Raw genomic sequence first — 6,651 nt, forward strand, 5'->3', positions numbered from 1 at the left:
TCTCTCTATATATCTATCTCTCTATATATCTATCTCTCTATATATCTATCTCTCTATCTCTCTATATATCTATATATCTACCTCTCTATATATCTATCTCTCTATCTCTCTATATATCTACCTCTCTATCTCTCTATCTCTCTATCTCTCTATATATCTATCTCTCTATATATCTATCTATCTCTCTATCTCTCTATATATCTATCTCTCTATCTCTCTATATATCTATCTCTCTATCTCTCTATATATCTATCTCTCTATATATCTATCTATCTATCTCTCTATCTCTCTATATATCTACCTCTCTATCTCTCTATATATCTATCTCTCCCTCACCCCTCCCTCTCTCTCCATCTCTCCCTCTCTCTCCATCTCTCTCTCTCTCTCTCTCTCTCTCTCTCTCTCTCTCTCTCTCTCTCTCTCTCTCTGTCTCTCTGTCTCTCTCTCTCTCTCTCTCTCTCTCTCTCTCTCTCTCTCTCTCTCTCTCTCTCTCTCTCTCTCTCTCTCTCATCCTTCTCTCTCTCTCTCTCTCTCTCTCTCTCTCTCATCCTTCTCTCTCTCTCCCTATCCCTCTCTCTCTCTCTCTCTCTCTCTATCCATCCCTCTCTCATCCCTCTCACTGGAGTGATGTGTACCTGTAGATTGTAACTAACACACACACACACACACACACACACACACACACACACACACACACACACACACACACACACACACACACACACACACACACACACACACACACACACACACACACACACACACACACACACACACACACACACACACACACACACACACACACCTACCTGTAGATAGCTCTACAGACTTGGACTGCTCCAGCAGGTGCTCTTTGGCTTTGGCAGACTGAGACAGCACTGTAGCCAGGAGCTAGAGGGAGAAACAACACGATCTTTAGTTTAGCTACAACACACAGAGACACAGTCTTTAGTTTAGCTACAACACACAGAGACACAGTCTTTAGTTTAGCTACAACACACAGAGACACAGCCTTTAGTTACAACACACAGAGACACAGTCTTTAGTTTAGCTACAACAAACAGAGAGACAAAGCCTTTAGTTACAACACACAGAGAGACACAGCCTTTAGTTTAGCTACAACACACAGAGACACAGTCTTTAGTTTAGCTACAACACACACAGAGACACAGCCTTTAGTTTAGCTACAACACACAGAAACACAGCCTTTAGTTACAACACACAGAGACACAGCCTTTAGTTACAACACACAGAGAGACACAGCCTTTAGTTTAGCTACAACACACAGAGACACAGTCTTTAGTTTAGCTACAACACACACAGAGACACAGCCTTTAGTTTAGCTACAACACACAGAGACACAGCCTTTAGCTACAACACACAGAGAGACACAGCCTTTAGTTAGAACACACAGAGAGACACAGCCTTTAGTTTAGTTACAACACACAGAGAGACACAGCCTTTAGTTTAGCTACAACACACAGAGACACAGTCTTTAGTTTAGCTACAACACATAGAGACACAGCCTTTAGTTTAGCTACAACACACAGAGACACAGTCTTTAGTTTAGCTACAACACACACAGAGACACAGCCTTTAGTTTAGCTACAACACACAGAAACACAGCCTTTAGTTACAACACACAGAGAGACTCAGCCTTTAGTTTAGCTACAACACACAGAGACACAGTCTTTAGTTTAGCTACAACACACACAGAGACACAGCCTTTAGTTTAGCTACAACACACAGAGACACAGCCTTTAGTTACAACACACAGAGACACAGCCTTTAGCTACAACACACAGAGACACAGCCTTTAGTTACAACACACAGAGAGACACAGCCTTTAGTTTAGCTACAACACACAGAGACACAGTCTTTAGTTTAGCTACAACACACAGAGAGACACAGCCTTTAGCTACAACACACAGAGACACAGCCTTTATTTTAGCTACAACACACAGACACAGCCTTTAGTTTAGCTACAACACACAGAGACACAGCCTTTAGTTTAGCTACAACAAACAGAGAGACAAAGCCTTTAGTTTAGCTACAACACAGAGAGAGACACAGCCTTTATTTTAGCTACAACACACAGAGACACAGCCTTTAGTTTAGCTACAACACACACAGAGACACAGTCTTTAGTTTAGCTACAACACACAGAGACACAGTCTTTAGTTTAGCTACAACACACAGAGACACAGCCTTTAGTTTAGCTACAACACACAGAGACACAGCCTTTAGTTACAACACACAGAGAGACACAGCCTTTAGTTTAGCTACAACACACAGAGACACAGTCTTTAGTTTAGCTACAACACACAGAGACACAGCCTTTAGTTACAACACACAGAGACACAGCCTTTATTTTAGCTACAACACACAGAGACACAGCCTTTAGTTTAGCTACAACACACAGAGACACAGCCTTTAGTTTAGCTACAACAAACAGAGAGACAAAGCCTTTAGTTTAGCTACAACACAGAGAGAGACACAGCCTTTATTTTAGCTACAACACACAGAGACACAGCCTTTAGTTTAGCTACAACACAGAGAGAGACACAGCCTTTAGTTTAGCTACAACACACAGAGAGACACAGCCTTTAGTTTAGTTACAACACACACAGAGACACAGCCTTTAGTTTAGCTACAACACAGAGAGAGACACAGCCTTTAGTTTAGCTACAACACACAGAGAGACACAGCCTTTAGTTTAGCTACAACACAGAGAGAGACACAGCCTTTAGTTTAGCTACAACACACAGAGAGACACAACCTTTAGTTTAGCTACAACACACAGAGACACAGCCTTTAGTTTAGCTACAACACAGAGAGAGACACAGCCTTTAGTTTAGCTACAACACACACTAGGACAGATATATAGGACAGATATATAGGACTCCACACAGGGCCATTCTACACTAGGACAGATATATAGGACAGATATATAGGACTCCACACAGGGCAGTTCTACACTAGGACAGATATATAGGACAGATATATAGGACTCCACACAGGGCCATTCTACACTAGGACATATATATAGGACAGATATAAACGTTTCCTGATAACTTAATTGATTAAATTAAAAGGTTAAACAAAGACCTTTTATTAACACACAACAAAACTATAGACATGTTGTGTTATATCATAGACGGTTACCGTGTCCATTTCAGGTGTGTGTGTGTGTGTGTGTGTGTGTGTGTGTGTGTGTGTGTGTGTGTGTGTGTGTGTGTGTGTGTGTGTGTGTGTGTGTGTGTGTGTGTGTGTGTGTGTGTGTGCGCCTCACCTTAACCCCCTCGGCCTGCGCGTGGAGAATGTGGGTGGAGCTCCCGGCACTCTGACCACTCCCTGATGACCTCACACTGGTCACACTGCCAGAACTCCCCACGCTACTTCGGTCTCCACCTGGTAAACACAACACACACACACACAGGTGTGTGTTAACACAGAACCAGGTATTATATGTGTTTCTCCGCTACAATGCACTGGACAGCAGCCCACTCAACAGCATGGGTTCTCGACGAGGACAGACGTGGTGATTGACGGAGTGACTGACACACTTAAACACACACACATCCACTGACCGACGCAGGCCTGATGACTGACAGAGAGAGGAGAGAGAGAGAGAGAGAGAGAGAGAGAGAGAGAGAGAGAGAGAGAGAGAGAGAGAGAGAGAGAGAGAGAGAGAGAGAGAGAGAGAGAGAGAGAGAGAGAGAGAGATAGATAGATGACTGCAGCCCTACACACACAGCCAGGTACAGCCAGGTACTGCCAGGTACAGCCAGGTAGGTACTGGTCTCTGTTCAGTTCTGGACATAATGGAGAGATGGCAGGGTCTCTAAGGTGCCCCTACCCACTGATTCTAGGTCAGATCCTATAGGGGCCATTGTGTTGCCTTGCCCTATAGTATTAGCACCGGACAATCTGATCTAGACCTATGGTTAGGGGCAGCTTCAACCTGTAGCCACAGGTCAGGGGTCAGGCAGGGCTGCGCGGGGCGGGGTTACCTGGCCCAGGCTTGCGCAGCACCCATATCTCCTCGCTGGAGCTGCCCTGGGGGCCGCAGGACCGGGTGGGGGAACCGTGAGGGGTGGCTTCTGAGCCGCGACAACCTTCAACACAGAAACCACTGTTAACCTCTAAATCCCCCTGCTCCGCTAATCTAGCTGTAGCCGCTAACCCCAGCTACGCTAAACTATCAGCTAATCCTGGGGATAAACTAGCCTTGGCAGCTAAACTCCACGCTAAAATAGCATTAGTAGCTAACCCCAAACTAGCCATCACTGCTAGTCCTGGGGCTAAAATAGCATTAGAAGATAACCCTGTCACTGAAACAGCATTAGTAGCTAACCTTAAACTAGGAATCAGTGTTAGTCCTGGGGCTAAACTACCAATAGCAGCTAACCCCAAACTAGCCATCACTGCTAGCCATGGGGCTAAAATAGCATTAGCAGCTAAATTTGTCACTGAACTAGCATTAGTAACTAACCCTAAACTAGGAATCACTGTTAGTCCTGGGGCTAAAATAGCATTAGAAGCTAACCCCAAACTAGACATCACTGCTAGCCATGGGGCTAAAATAGCATTAGCAGCTAAATCTGTCACTGAACTAGCATTAGTAGCTAACCCTAAACTAGGAATCACTGCTAGTCCTGGGGCTAAACTACCATTAGCGGTTAACCCTGACGCTAATGTAGTGTTAGCCAATAACTAGCATTAGCAGCTAACAATTAAGCAAAACTAGCATTAACTGCAAACAGTTAATCACTCACCTTCTAACTCTCTAAACCTTAGCTTTGCTAGCATTGACCCTCTAATCCTAAACATGGCTAACCAGCCCCTCCACGATCCCCAACCAGCAGGACAGATGGGGGTGCAGGGCGGGGTGAGGGTAAAGGGGGGACCCTAGAATATACTCTATATCTGCTTGTCTAACTTCACCCTATCTTAACAGCAGACACACACACACATATATATACATCACATATATATATTCCATAGATATATGAGAACATTTATATACCATTGTACATAAATAGATCAGTAGCATGCATGTATATCCGTGTAGATATATATATGTGTGTGTCAGAATGTACATAAATATACATATATATATGTATAATATATGAAGAGATATATGATGACATATGCAGGGTAAGGTAAGGTAGGTCCGGTATGAGCTGCAGTTCATCAGGAGAGAGAGTTACAGTAGAACAGGGACTCAAGGCCTTTAGAGACTGGAGGGGAGGATTACAGTAGAACAGGGACTCAAGGCCTTTAGAGACTGGAGGAGAGGGTTACAGTAGAACAGGGACTCAAGGCCTTTAGAGACTGGAGGGGAGGGTTACAGTAGAACAGGGACTCAAGGCCTTTAGAGACTGGAGGAGAGGGTTACAGTAGAACAGGGACTCAAGGCCTTTAGAGACTGGAGGAGAGGGTTACAGTAGAACAGGGACTCAAGGCCTTTAGAGACTGGAGGAGAGGGTTACAGTAGAACAGGGACTCAAGGCCTTTAGAGACTGGAGGAGAGGGTTATAGTAGAACAGGGACTCAAGGCCTTTAGAGACTGGAGGAGAGGGTTACAGTAGAACAGGGACTCAAGGCCTTTAGAGACTGGAGGAGAGGGTTATAGTAGAACAGGGACTCAAGGCCTTTAGAGACTGGAGGAGAGGATTACAGTAGAACAGAGACTCAAGGCCTTTAGAGACTGGAGGAGAGAGTTACAGTAGAACAGGGACTCAAGGCCTTTAGAGACTGGAGGAGAGGGTTACAGTAGAACAGGGACTCAAGGCCTTTAGAGACTGGAGGAGAGGGTTACAGTAGAACAGGGACTCAAGGCCTTTAGAGACTGGAGGGGAGGGTTACAGTAGAACAGGGACTCAAGGCCTTTAGAGACTGGAGGAGAGGGTTACAGTAGAACAGGGACTCAAGGCCTTTAGAGACTGGAGGAGAGGGTTACAGTAGAACAGGGACTCAAGGCCTTTAGAGACTGGAGGAGAGGGTTACAGTAGAACAGGGACTCAAGGCCTTTAGAGACTGGAGGAGAGGGTTATAGTAGAACAGGGACTCAAGGCCTTTAGAGACTGGAGGAGAGGGTTACAGTAGAACAGGGACTCAAGGCCTTTAGAGACTGGAGGAGAGGGTTACAGTAGAACAGGGACTCGAGGCCTTTAGAGACTGGAGGAGAGGATTACAGTAGAACAGGGACTCAAGGCCTTTATAAACCATAGAGACTGGAGGAGAGGATTACAGTAGAACAGGGACTCAAGGCCTTTAGAGACTGGAGGAGAGGGTTACAGTAGAACAGGGACTCAAGGCCTTTAGAGACTGGAGGAGAGGGTTACAGTAGAACAGGGACTCAAGGCCTTTAGAGACTGGAGGAGAGGGTTACAGTAGAACAGGGACTCAAGGCCTTTAGAGACTGGAGGAGAGGATTACAGTAGAACAGAGACTCAAGGCCTTTATAAACCATAGAGACTGGAGGAGAGGATTACAGTAGAACAGAGACTCAAGGCCTTTAGAGACTGGAGGAGAGGGTTACAGTAGAACAGAGACTCAAGGCCTTTAGAGACTGGAGGAGAGGATTACAGTAGAACAGGGACTCAAGGCCTTTAGAGACTGGAGGAGAGGATTACAGTAGAACAG

At 45.2% G+C, this 6,651-nt stretch overlaps 1 long non-coding RNA gene across 1 annotated transcript; it reads right to left on the reverse strand.

Annotated features, from left to right (window-relative positions):
- Positions 1-808: 808 nt before the first annotated feature.
- On the reverse strand, positions 809-4,120 carry LOC124030471. Its single transcript, XR_006837971.1, has 3 exons — positions 4,014-4,120; positions 3,293-3,411; positions 809-891 (listed from the first exon to the last, which is right to left on the reverse strand). It is a non-coding gene; the product is annotated as an uncharacterized LOC124030471 (long non-coding RNA).
- Positions 4,121-6,651: the final 2,531 nt, after the last annotated feature.

The sequence above is a fragment of the Oncorhynchus gorbuscha genome, unplaced genomic scaffold (assembly GCF_021184085.1).
Source record: "Oncorhynchus gorbuscha isolate QuinsamMale2020 ecotype Even-year unplaced genomic scaffold, OgorEven_v1.0 Un_scaffold_11876, whole genome shotgun sequence".
NCBI lineage: Eukaryota > Metazoa > Chordata > Actinopteri > Salmoniformes > Salmonidae > Oncorhynchus > Oncorhynchus gorbuscha.